General features: G+C 38.8%; 1 protein-coding gene and 1 pseudogene across 1 annotated transcript in view; one reads left to right on the top strand and one right to left on the bottom strand.

Annotated features, from left to right (window-relative positions):
* The window catches only part of LOC143904367 (kin of IRRE-like protein 1), a 360894-nt gene extending 347861 nt beyond the window's left edge, over positions 1-13033 (bottom strand). The window contains exons 1-2 of the mRNA XM_077418993.1: positions 12081-13033; positions 11757-11806 (exon numbers count right to left, since the gene is read on the bottom strand). The gene's annotated coding sequence lies outside the window, so the exon portion shown is untranslated. The remainder of the gene's footprint in view (positions 1-11756; positions 11807-12080) is intronic.
* Positions 94-1639, top strand: LOC143904370 (uncharacterized; annotated as a pseudogene).
* Positions 13034-13951: the final 918 nt, after the last annotated feature.

Below are 13951 nucleotides of genomic sequence, written 5' to 3'. Positions count from 1 at the left end.
ACGAAAGAGTTGAATGGATCGGTTATGGAGGCGATTATAATTTACCTTCGATTAAACGAGCACAATAACGGAGTAACGGTCGTGGAGTCAAATATGGCGAACATACTGACGCGACGCGATGCGAAGTACGTCGCGTCGACGGCAACGATACGTTTCGAATTACCAAACACGCGGCCGGATGTGCAGTATGCAGTTTGACATGTTATGTTATTGTTTCCTTCGGTAAATTTAATGCAAATATTTGTGACAAGAAAATATCACAAACTGAATCAAAACCTTAAACATGAAAAAAATGTCGTATTACACGTGACCTATTTAATTTATTTTTAGTCAAAACAAAAATAGTAATATTGATTAAAATAATTGTATATATTTTTAACCAATATCTTGGATAAATAAAAACTATATATATATATATATACACATCCGAGAGAGAGATGAACTGGATATATTGAATAAAAAAAGAAAGTAAAAAAAAGAAATATCGATAAAGTCTAGTTTTATCACATTATGAAAATATTAAAATGTAATAGATGTCCATTGCATATTATAATTATGAAATTCAAAAATTAATTGCAAATTTTTAGAGATATTTCATTATAAGATTTTCTTTCCCATAGTATTTTAATATTTTTTTTATTTCCAAATAATTTTTTCACCTATCTAACTCGTCCGTGCACTGCCAATAGCGTAATTAGTCGAAACTCAATATCAAAATTATGTGATTTGTTGCTGTGCATTTATATAGTTGGGTATTTTGTGAAATATATCGCGCGTGTATCGGTGCTCGCTTTTGACCTTTTGTATCGCACGGTAGTAACGTATGTATGTACGTCGCATTCCGCGGATGCAGAAGTTCCGAGTAATATGCAAATATTACGGCGCGGCTAATTACATGGGTATCGTAACAGTTTCAGCGACCCGCCTAATTTACGTTGGCCGTTATTTTACAACTATAATTTAAACTATTTATTTTTGCATCGCGCCGCTTCACACAATAAATAAGCAGGTGTCCCCTCTCATGCTTTTTCTGGTTTATTTTTATTATCTATAGTCGCGTGCTTTCGCGTATACCTAACTAGGCACAGTTCTATGTTGATAAAACTTACGTTACACTCAGAGTGGTCAGAATGGAAGAAAAACTTCAGTAAAACCTATGGAAACAAAGGATGGTTGCCAAGCACACAGGTATGCCTTATCTTTCAAATACAAAACGGGTTCCCTATTAGATTATGCGATAAAAAAAGAAAAACTCTTGCTAGAGGTTAGAAAGACAATCGACACTGGCACTCTGATAGATATTATTGCAGCTGGTTTACCAGATTTCGTTGCAGATAAAATTGATAGGGAAAACTTAGAAACGACCGAAGATCTTTTCAAAGAAGTTTTGGAAAATTAGAACACCTAATGAATAAAAAGAAAACCTTACGAAAGAAAGAACAACTCCAGCTCTGAACAAAAAGAAAAACAAAAGCCATGCACAATATGCGAAAAACTAGAAAAGAGAATACGTTTTCACCCTGAAACGTCGTGCTGGTTCAAAACTAGAGAAAATGAAATGAAAAAGAAAGATCACATAAAATTTTTCAACAGCTCACAATTAGAAACCGAACTGAATGATAAAGATCCAAAAAACTAAATGCGCCACCATTGATCAAAATAGAAGTTAGATCACCTCAACAACACCTTAGATGTTCTTGGATTATACGACTCGGGTTCAAACGTGTCCTTAATCAACTCAAAAATCCTAAAACTGAAAAAGAGTAACCCAAATGAATCAAAAGTCGAAAAACTCAAACTTAAAAATAATCAATGGTGTAAAGAAAACGGATGGATTAATAACAATAACAGCAAAAATCTTCGATACAGAAGACAAATTGGATGTCTTTTTATAGTAGACAACAAACGTTTTGAGTACGACCTTCTAATTGGTTTAGATGGCATAAAAAAATTCAGATTAGTTCAAAATGAACAACTTGAAATATCTCAAAACTTACCTAAAGACCATAAAAGAGATAAAAATGAAAACTCTAAGGAGATTAAAATAAAAAATGAAAAATATACAATAAACTTTAATAAACACATCGAAGAAAACAATTTTCAAATTTCAATCAATCACTTACCGCATGAAAAAAAAGCAGTGATAGATGAATTGATAGAAAAATACAAACCAATTTTCGCAAAAGACAAATACGACATAGGCAGAGTAACTGAATGAGGCTCTCGGCGCGCGTGCGCTCTCGTTGTTAAAACTATAGTTTTTCGCGCGACCTTCTCCGCGCCCCTTGCGTCTGCCGCACAGCATCATTGTTATAGTTTCCGTTGCAACCAGAAAAACTTCAACGAATAAATAATTTTGTTTGTTTGTTTGTTTTGTTCCCAGATAACGGATCCACGGGAAAATCGCAGCATTCCGGTGATAATATTGTTCTCTTCGTCGCCGCCGCCGTCGCAAGACGACTGTGACGTTGCCGAAGAATGGCCCGCCGCGTCGGAAAAAAAAGGCGGCCGATTGTCGACGACGAACCAAAGCCGGGGCCGAGTTTCCCGGAGAAACGTCGTCGTCGGTAAGAGAGAAAATTATATAATACCGAGCGCATTTCGTTTCGTGTTTCATTTCGAGTTTAAACGCGCACAACCTAACGGTATATTATTACATTTCAGAACGGTATGAGTCCACGCGACTCTGGGAGAACCCCGGATCCTCCTCGAGGCTCGAGGAACACGAGTTTCGGGGGAGTCGTGTGACGACGGCGGAGCGCACTTCGGAGGACGGCAAGTGCCCGACGGGCTATAATATAACGATCGAATCAAAAATTTTCGATAAAAACAGAACGGAACACAAATTCAAAGCGGGAGATCTAGTCTACGTTGAAAATGGACATCGGTTAAACAGAAAGAAATTAGACGAATTAAGAAGCGAACCATTCAAGATTTTGAAAAAAATATCAAACTCAATTTTCAAGATAGATACAGGGTATAAAAAACCGAAGTCAAATCTATTTCATATTACAAAGCTCACTCTCCTTCCGTCCTCAGGCGCACATACAGATTTTTCCACTAATTGTTTTTTTGGGGGGGGGGGTGTAAAGCCAGTATATACGACTTTCCGAACACTGCTATAGTACGTGCTCTTAAGGTTTGTCGGTAAAGCATTTGTGATGATATCAGTTAAGAGGAACAGAAACACATGGCGATATTAAGCTCCGGTCTCACAATTAGCGTAAAGAAATATTGTACAAGTAAAGGCTTTAAATGTCGTTTCTGTTATTTCAGGTAAAAGATTACCTTACAGATATGTACTCAGGCTAAGTAAATTTGTTAATTAATAAACCATGACTGTTATTTCAAAAACTCAATTAAGCATAATACTTCAACCTATAAATAATTGACCTAACCACTATACCTACATATGTTTTAACATATATTTTATATATGCACGCATCCTGATTTCTCAAATGCTTTTTTGTACCGTACATAAAATTAAAAACAAAATTCTGAATTCTGACACGAATTGTAGATGTATACGAATTGTTAAGTGTGCTTTACTCGTTATACGTAAAAAATAGAATGAATTAATATCTTCTTGTTTTACGATTGTAGGTGAAAGGACCTAACAATAAGATGCAGCAACAGAAAAGCAACAGAATCCCCGTGGCTAACTCCAGGAGTCGAGAAAGAGAAAGAGGTAACGCGAGCACAACGGCCGGTAAGTAAATTTATTTATGGTACCTGCGTAATTATCAATTGATTGATCACCACAATTGATTGCGCTTTGATAAATGCCGTATATAATTAAATAGCGGGAGAGAGAAAGAGGATTGATCTTTTATTCATTCGTTATTTCATGAAATTTGTGAAATATGCGGTGGCCACGGCACTCAGGTCTCTCTCCCTGTCACCAAATCAGTAAAGCATCACAATTTTTCACTCTTCTCGCATTCTCGTCGATACTACTTTTTTCCAACAAATCAAAAGTCAATAATTAATATTTGCATGAGAAATGTTGCATATAAGCAAATTACGTCGAGTCGGTTATTTCCGTACTCCGTATCAATTATTTAAGTATGAAAGTAAATACAGACTGAGAGATATAAAAATATACTAAATTATTTCCTGTTTACATACTATTCGTTTTAAATATTAATCAATGTACTTATTATACTGTATGGCGTAGTTAATTACAAATAATGCACATGTTCGCACGTGCATGTGCACATATACCCGAAATCGAAAGACGTGAATGCGATTTATACGATCAATTATTCGACGTTTATATAAAATAGTAAATGAACTATTCGATTTACATTAATTAATGTATATTAGTATTATAGCAGCACGTTTGTCAATACCTAATTTACGTTGCATAAATTAATTTTACAATCAGAAGTTAATTTATATACGGCAACCTCGTGCGACAATTGTCAAATGCTGTATAATATATAACACGCCTATTTTGTGTGCGTGTGCGTGTGATTTCGGTAAAACACTTTAACGTTCAATATTCAATAATTCCTTAATTGGATCAGGGACAGATGCGTTAATGAACCAGTCTCACTAACGATTCCATTTTATTGGAACTGCTTTATATAATTGTAAAGGATTTTACTAAATAATGGATTATTAAATATACCAAATATTTCTCTTTACATTTATTGTTGCTTCAATTACAGCAGCTGGTAGTTCGCTGGCACAATTTTTGTTCCGTAACATTTTATTTGTATTATTCACGTATTGTATTCTGTTTAGAGCGAGAGCCATTATTATGGTATGTATTTCAAAGCTAAAGCACATTCATTCGACAAACTTTTCAATACTTCATACCGCATTATAATGTCTAACTCTCTGCTAAAATTAAATATTAATAAATTATTGCTACGGGATCACCAAAACTCCCAAGCTCCCCAAGCTTGACGACCAATTTCAAATTTAATGTCTCCTCCGAAAGATAGCCCAGTTTCTCCGCACGAGCCCTACTCGTGCGGAGGGTGCAGTTTGGAATATAAAAGTTCCTGTGATCATGCAGGTGGATTCGAACCCGGTTCCTCAGAGTTACGAGTCTGGCGCTTTACCACAAAACCACACTGCCACCCTCCACAAGACCCAGCTCTTGCGAAGTTACGTAACAGAGAACCAACTTAAAAAAAATCACTTCTCGCGGCGGTCTTTTTAAGATCGAATGAAAATTATAAGTGTCGCAAAGCCGCCGATTCAAACTTTTTAAACAGAAAAATATTCCGAGAATTGAATCCGTGCTTACAAAAAACTATTCGAATCGTCAATTGTAAAAATTTATCGGAAGAGGGGAGGGGGGATCATGAAAATTCACGTACATTTTTGCGTGAACAAAGTCGTTTGATGTATGCGTGTCGCGTTCGGGTCCTTCCGATCGCTGCGGCATTTAACAAGCTCGCGCGATCTTTAGCGTCATAACATAGTGACAATGGTATATTATATTATTTTCCGCGAAATATTGTTCCCGTATCGGGTCATATCGAGTGGTCTGCCGTGTTCCACGATGTGATCGACGCGAACACGAGACGATAACCGCCCGCGGCGGAGTTCGTGCCTCTCTCGATGTCACGACATCTCATGCCCCGCGGTAATTAAATGTGATTTATGCAAAAATAACGGAAATATATATTGCACGCCAGAGTAACAAACCAAGATCGTTTACCATGGGCTTTATGAACTTTTGATGCACAATTTTGGTAATATGTGAATCATTTAAAATTACATAGACGATTCTCAGAAGAGTTTTCTCTTTTGCATAATTTAGACGCCAAAAAGAAAATGGAAACTTATCTAACTATTCAAAGAGTGAGATAATTATTTTTCAAAATATTGATGACTTTTTGTCATCTCGTCATTCTAGCGTTAACGTTTTTCTTTTCTGAAATTTATCGTTTCTACGTCAAATAACTGGTCAGATTGGCAAACTATAAAAGGTGAATAAAAAGAGATGTCGATGAAGGGATGTAAGCGCGAAAAACGTGAAAACGAAGGTTGACACGAGTAAACGAGTTAACGAGCCCCGGATGAAACCGTCGTCCGCAAAGTACCTGCCATTTTTCGTCCTCGGGAGGGAGCCCTCTACATATTTACACACTATTCGCGGCACACATACGCACGTGCACATAAACACGCATATATCTGTGCGAGAGAACAAGCCCACGCGACCTCGACGCGAGAGGAGTGAGTCGTTCCCTCCTCGGAAAGATAGCTTTCAGAGGACGCGCGGGGCATTCTTGCCTTTCAGGAGCTTTCAAGATGACCATGATCCGTGACACCGGTTGGGGAGCATCTGCTTCCTCATCCGCCTCTTTCGCCTCGAGGTCTCTCACCCTATCTCGATCTGTTCCTCCACCTTCCCATCCAACGTCACCCAGCCCCCAACCGCGCCACCGACTTCTAAGTCCTCTTAAACCACTATAAACCGTCTTCGACATTGAACCGAAAGCAAGCACTCTTGCACGGACGAGCGAGTACGCGCAAGCATCTTAACCCCGACTATCAAGAGTTACTTTCGTGCCGAGGTCCGATTTACGCTAAAGATGCAAAATCGGAGTATCACATACGTATACCTAACGGCCGCGAGACATTCCTGCCGGTGCGCGTACATATGCACATATTTGGCATGTTACATACGCCTGTACATATACACGTATACATACGTCGTATAATTAACATTTAAGGAAAAGAGCAGGAAGCGAAAGTGAGGTTGCGAAAGACAAGAATAAGACTGAAATAAATAGATATACAATAGGTGCTTTCCATTTACCTCAAAACTCAGCTAATTCTCACTTGTGACGTCGTTCTATCCTTTTTGGGAATTAATGAATAATAAAGACAGAATGACATCACAAGTGAGAATTATCTGAGTTTTGATGTAAATGGAAAGCAACTAATACTTATATGCAATATCTTTGATAGAGCAAACTATCACCGAAGCTCACTTTTATATCCTTTAATTAAAAAAAGAACTAGAAATCTTATCCGGACGATTTGGAGAAATCAATTTTCGAGGCACTACTCACGGGACGAAGTGGATCCACAAGGCGTTCGGATTTAAAAATCCAAGATAATTGTCCAGCGTACGGAAGAACTTTTCCGACGGTACGAACGTGCAAATTGCCAAAGATACCAAAGAAACTATCCGACGTTGCATCGACGCGGACGAGAGAGACGGCGAAATTTTTCAGATGGGCGAAATCCCAAATTATTGCCGTAAAAAAAAGGAGGAGACCTCCTCAATGTTGCTGGCAGCTCGCTCCTGTTCGTCTTACGGGCAGGCAATGAAATTGATCGAGAACCTAAACTTGGCGTATTACGTTCAGAATCTGAAGAAATTAGCGGCATAATTCAACGGTCATTTTTGCGAATCTTTCGCTTCGTACAGGGCGCGGTCGGATTCGCAAAAATGACCGTTCAATTTACCGGACCACAAAACTACGATATTCGTCGGCCCGGTGAGTATTGCGACATGCGCGTCAAATGTCGAGTCTAAAACATTATATATTGCGTGAACAGAAATAATCGCGTAATTATACGTTGAAATATCGTCGTCCGTAAATTAATGCGAAATTAATTATTTATTAATATGTAATATTGTTTAATATAGCGTCATTTAATTGTCGCCAATCAATTTAATATTTTACTCGGCGTATATACGAAGCGCAGCTATATAATGCGCGCGATGTATAATTAACGCTTCGTCGGTACGAAATCTATTGTCGTCGCTACCGGGGCCTCGGTTAGTGATGATTATCGCAACGCAAACATAAAATTCCGAGATGCCGAGCCGCACTTTGCTAATAATGAACACTGTTACTCCCAGCTATTTAATGTCCTCAAAACATCCTAATGCATATTATTTATTATAGGTGGAATAAGTTTTTTGATCGTCACCGGAGACAACATTAACATTTGTTCTCGTGAGGCGCGAGTCGCGACGCTCCATTGATTTGCGCGTGTTTCTCAAAGATTTCGTATAAATCATAACCGGAGGTACAGCGAACGACGTAAAACCGCAACCAAGAACCTGGCGAATTTGAATTGTTAATTACTTTCCGTGAATCGTAACGACGACTTGTCAGTGGAAATCTCAGATCACCGTCGCGTCGGTTCGCGAATGTTTAGACGAATGCAGACGACTTGAGAATATCCTGAGGCAATGCATGGTGAACTTTACTCGGCGCCTGATACAAATTTTTCTGAGATTAATCGTCGCAAACACGAAAACCTAAATTTGGTATTTTACTATTGTGTTTTTACGTTTCGATTGTGTTTCAATTTAAAAATTGCCATTTTACGCTATTTTATTAATTTTCTTACTAAATTATAATAATAATTATAAAAAGCTGGCATCACAAATCTCTTTTCCCTCATGTGTAAAATATATATTCTTAAAATAGTTATTGTTGGTGACGTACAATTCTTTTGATATAACATACTATTCTCCATAAATTTCACTGATTTCTCATCCTTAGACTCAAATTCAACGGTCGAGTTTTCAAAACGTTTCACCCCTTTAAATACTACTGTGGATGATTGTAAATTCATACGTACAGTTTTATTTATTAAATCGTGAAAAATTTTTGAACTTGCAATCTATTATAAGCGTATCTGTAAAATGATACTGAAACATTATGTCGAGATTCTAATTAACTAATATATCATCCAAATAATGATAAAGCTGATTCTCAGAGGGATACATCATAGTAGTGGTACATGAACGCTAAATGTTTTACTAGTACATATATAAAATTCATTACACTTATTTGCGAACCAGTTTGACGCGTAACATTCATTTGAATCATATATTGATCTGTTTCTGGAAACGATAAAGACTTTATCGTATCCATAATCTTAGAAAGTATAGTGTACAAATCACAATAACTGACTTATTTTATTATATACATTTTATGTTAGTGATATATATTAGCGATATTTAGACCCTGATAAAAATATGTACACGGAAAAAACGATTTTTTGCCGAAGTAGGTATCTAAAAACAAAACAAGTAACAAGCGACTACCGTCGCCAGTAAATAATTCAAAACAACAGTCGTTTTGGTTCGAAACGACCGTAGGTATTTAAAAATTTAGCTAGATACAGATCTGAAAATAATTTTGTTGCACCATCAAAATAATTATAGTAAGTCGCTAAAATATAATAATGTTGTAAAAAATTTTGACATTTTAGCAATCAGTTTAGGTGTTCTACATAATTATTTTAATGATCCAACGAAATTACTTTCAGATCTGTATTCAGCTAAATTTTTGGACACTTCAGTAAAACCATTCTTTCCGTGTGATGCATATATACGGTTTTTTAAATAAAAATATGAATTATATCGATTTCTTCCTTGGTATACAGCATCGAGAATGCAGCAGCGCAGTGCTGCTCGTTAACCCTAGGTATACACAGTGAAGTCTCCAAGATCCAGCCCAACTTCCTTTTTTCGCGTTTCTGGACTTTTGTCCCCTATATTCTTTTCTTTTCACTCAATTATCTCTTAGAAGTGCGTTCCGTTTCACGCATAATGTGCGCATAATGCATCACTTATCCTTGTTTAACATTCGGTAAACAACAAGGATAAATGATGCATTATGCGCGTCATGCGTGAAACAGAACGCATCGATTTAATTCTACCGACTTTTATACATTCATTATGGGCCTATTCATTGATCGATTCTCAATCAATTAAAAAAATAAATAAATAAATAAATAAATTTAATTGTTACCGAAGTTATGATGACAAATGTGGATGGGATCTCTGAGACCTCACAAAATTATTAGAATATAATTTAAATAAATAATATTATTGTAGATTTAAATTATAAGTTATCATTTTTTGAGTTTTTGAAAACCACTTTTGCCATTGGTCATTAACTTGGGTCGGATTATATTCTTTCGAAAAAATAAAATGTAATGATCGCAAGCGATCAGTCAGATTTAGACGAAAGCACAGAAAATGACCTGCTTCGTGTTCGCCAAATACTGGGAAAACGAGAAGAGAAGACTGCGCAAGAAATCAAAACCATCAGTGTGTTCAAAGATCCGATAGCTAGAAAAATCCTGTTGCGTTATATGGATAATGTAATTATTCCCGCAGATAATATTGAGCAAGCGAATGAACGTTTAAAATGTGTTAAAAATAGCAAGTCAAGCAGGCCTAATCATTAATTGGCATAAATGTCGTTTCCTTCAGACGGAGGTTGAATACTTAGGGCACATTATAAAAGAGACGGAACCGTGCGCCCTTCAGAACGTAAGACTAGTGCAGTCATGAAATTTCCAATGCCGACGTGTGAAGTTTATTCGTCAGTATTCAGTGATAGCGAGGCCGTTGTCAAATCTGTTGCTAGCTAATACCAAATTTCAATTTGAAAAAAATGAGATGCAAGCGTTTCAAAGTTTAAAATGCGCGTTAGCTGATAAACCCGTTTTAAGACTACAAACAAAGAGCCGAAACGGAGTTACATACAGACGCTTCAAAGTTTGGTTATGGCGCGATTTTACTACAAAAAAATCATTCCGATGATCTCTTTCATCCGATCTATTACGCGAGTGGAAAAACTACTCCCGTCGAAAAAAACCATACAAGTTATGAGCTGGAAGTACTTGCGATTATTAAGTCGTTAAAGAAATTCAGAGTGTATCTGATAGACATTCCCTTTAAGATTGTCACCGACCGTAGAGCATTTACTCTCACGATGGGTAAGAAAGATCTATGTGTAGGGGTAGCTAAATGGGCACTTGCATCATAGAAGAGTATAATTACCAATTTCAGCATAGGTCTGGAAAGAATATGAAGCACGTAGATGCATTAAGTAGAAACACCCTCCCAGAAGCATTACTTATCAACGAAGTCGACGATAGCCTAATTGCCAGATTCAGGGAAGCCCAGAATGGGTCGACCCAGATTTGCAGGAAATTGTTAAGTTGGCGACATGCGGTAAAGCGAACGGTTACACGATGCGAATTAATCTATCGTATCGAGACGAAAACGATGACTCGTTGTTAGTAGTATCTAAGACGATGCAAACTGCGATGATTAGACGAGCGCATGAGCAAGGAACACTTTAGTGTCAGCAAAACAGAAGCACTGTTGCGTAGAGACTATTGGTTTAAAGGAATGAGATCAAAGATCGAAAAAGGCTAATAGGATTTTTAAATGTAATTAACAAAAGAGACGTTCCACTAGATACATACCACGTTGATCATCTGGGCCCGATGCCAAGCACGAGAAAAAGTTATCGACATATTTTTATAACGGTAGACGCGTTTAGCAAGTTTGTATGGTTATACGCCGCTAGGGCTACCGATACCGCCGAGGTGCTTAACCGTTTGCAAAAACAATCCGATGTATTTGGAAACCCGCGGAGGATTATATCAGACCGCGGCACCGCGTTCACGTCTAGTGCGTTTAAAGAGTATTGCGATGACAGATATGACGCGGAAAAACGAACAAGCAACGTGAACATAAAAGACATGGATCACGAGACTACAGTACTGTAGAACCGCGGATAAAAAAAAGCTGGCAAGGTTCTGTACGGAACACATTGAGTCAAAAATTCATTAAAATAAAGCTGGGAAAAGGTTTCTTTTGAAAGATACATCCAGACAATTTTTGAAAATAAAATGCCAACTTTACAGTGGCATACGCAGTATGCGTATGTAAATAATTTAATTTAATAAAACTACTTGTCACATATATATTCATCACCCCATTATAAAAAGAAGTCACTCACCGACCGACGCGCAACGGGCGGAGTTAGTCAGCCACGTAGCTCCGATGATTCTGTAACACAAAAATGAAAGATTCGTATTAAATAGACGCTCAAAATAATCAATGTTTCAAAAAATAATTTTTACACACGTCTACGTCGTCTTTTAATTAGATTTACTAATATACAATTCACTTATTTCCCGAGAAAAACCTTTATGAGAATAAACTTTTATAAAATTTTAGATAAAATTTCGGATTCTCAAATTATTTCTTGCTTATACGAGATAAATCGACGCGAATAAATAGAAAAGAACTATTGATTTAAAAAATAAGAAATAACACTTACCCCAAGGTTGCTCCGTCGGGGCCCGATGCCTTTGCCAGGCCTCCTAGCCTCCTCTCCACGATTCGCCAGGTCCTTCTCCGTTGGCCGGCTGGCGCACTCCGCACTCACTCGCGACGTTCACGAAAATCGACGATAAGATCGCGTAGGTTACGATCGCGCGATATTTTCGACACTTTGCACGACACTCCCGGCATTAATAAATCTCGCGACGCGGCGCGCACTTACACGTGGTTACACGGCAACGGAAAACGTACGGCGGAGAAGCTACGAACGAAACTAAGACGATCGTGCCGCGATGTCCCGCAGGTAAACGAACATGGCGGAGAGAATTTCGTAAATCGCACGGCCAACTTCTCTCGCCAAAAGCAACCGTGGCGTCGCGGTCGCGTCACTCACTCGCGACGTTCGCGAAAATCGACCGATATCGTCGCTTATAATCGGGCGACATTTTCGACCCTTGTCACTCGCGGCGCGTACTTAGTTACACGGCGAAGAAGCTGTACGATCCGCTCGACGCCACGTCGGCCACGCCACGCCCGTGGCCCGTGCCGCGATCCGCGATGTCCCGCAGGTGACGAACATGGCGGAGAGTGCCGGAGAGAATTTCGTAAATCGCACGGCCAGCTTCACTCCACTCGCGGACTCGCCAAAAGCAACCGTGGCGTCGCGTCACTCGCGACGTTCACGAAAATCGACCGATTTCAACACTTCGCACGACACTCCCGGCATATCCGGCGTTAATCTCGCGACACGGCGACGGAAAAATTACGACTGATCGTACGACGAAGAAGCTGCGCAACGCGAATAACGTTGCGCGGGTCGCGGACGCCGCGCCGCGGCTAACGGCGTCTCGTCGACACGAATGGTAGGGACGAAGTGGGGGCTACAAGTGACTAGGCACGGACGCGCTCGGTATGCGTGACGTCAGCACGCCTCGAACCGCTCCTCTACCCCCACTACTCGCGGTTTATCGCGGCGCGCACGACCGCGCTTTAACGTCGGCAACGTCGCTCTCACTCTCCCATCACAATCAGACCGCATTGCGAAATAAGGGCCCGGACACGCACTTACAATTAGTAAAGTTTCGACCAATCGCGTTGCTCGATTCGGAAATGTACGGCTAATTATTACTCGACGTTCTATAATTATTCCCCGCCGATTGAAATGCGAACGTTTATAAATTTGCCGTTGAGATTATACCGGTGAAAAACGCGCCAGGGATACGCACGATAAACTATAAGGGAAACGTCACGGCTCCGCGATAGGTGGATTTATTGCGTTCGTGCGGATAATTATCTTTTAATATATTCTTTTCATTATATTGCTAAAAAAAAAAAACATTCGCAGACTCTACGGACGAAGTATATGTTTCAATCGCAAAAAAGTGTTGTTGCTTTTCGAACACGCTCATTAATTTCTTCGGAATAAATCTCATAAATCCCTCTCTTTTATCCACGTAAACCTATCTGCTTTACAGGGAAAGCGCGTCGAACTTTTTTTCTTCGTCGCGTCAGGGATTTTCACAAAGGCCGTATACACACATATTCCGGGGAATGACTCTCCGTCGAGTTATATGCGTCATTTGCAAGTTGCCTTTTTTTTCATTTATCGACATTTTTTAATATTCATATGTGTAAATTTCTCGCCTCGACTCCCACCTATGGGGCTTGATTATACGCCCCGTGAATACTTTTCGATCGACCGTTGGTAACATATCGCAATAATGGGCATGCATCAACCAACTCAGATTTCGTACGAAATACGAATTGAATACACATTATACGATATACGTTATGCAATAATACAAATTCAACGCGCGTACGATGAATATTATATTAATTAAAATATAATTGTGAAATAATTACTTAATA

Source organism: Temnothorax americanus, unplaced genomic scaffold (genome assembly GCF_048541705.1).
Source record: "Temnothorax americanus isolate GAGA-0224 unplaced genomic scaffold, ASM4854170v1 Scaffold51, whole genome shotgun sequence".
Classification (NCBI taxonomy): Eukaryota; Metazoa; Arthropoda; class Insecta; order Hymenoptera; family Formicidae; genus Temnothorax; species Temnothorax americanus.
Note: the sequence above shows the minus strand (reverse complement) of the source record. Positions and strands in the feature narration are given on the sequence as shown.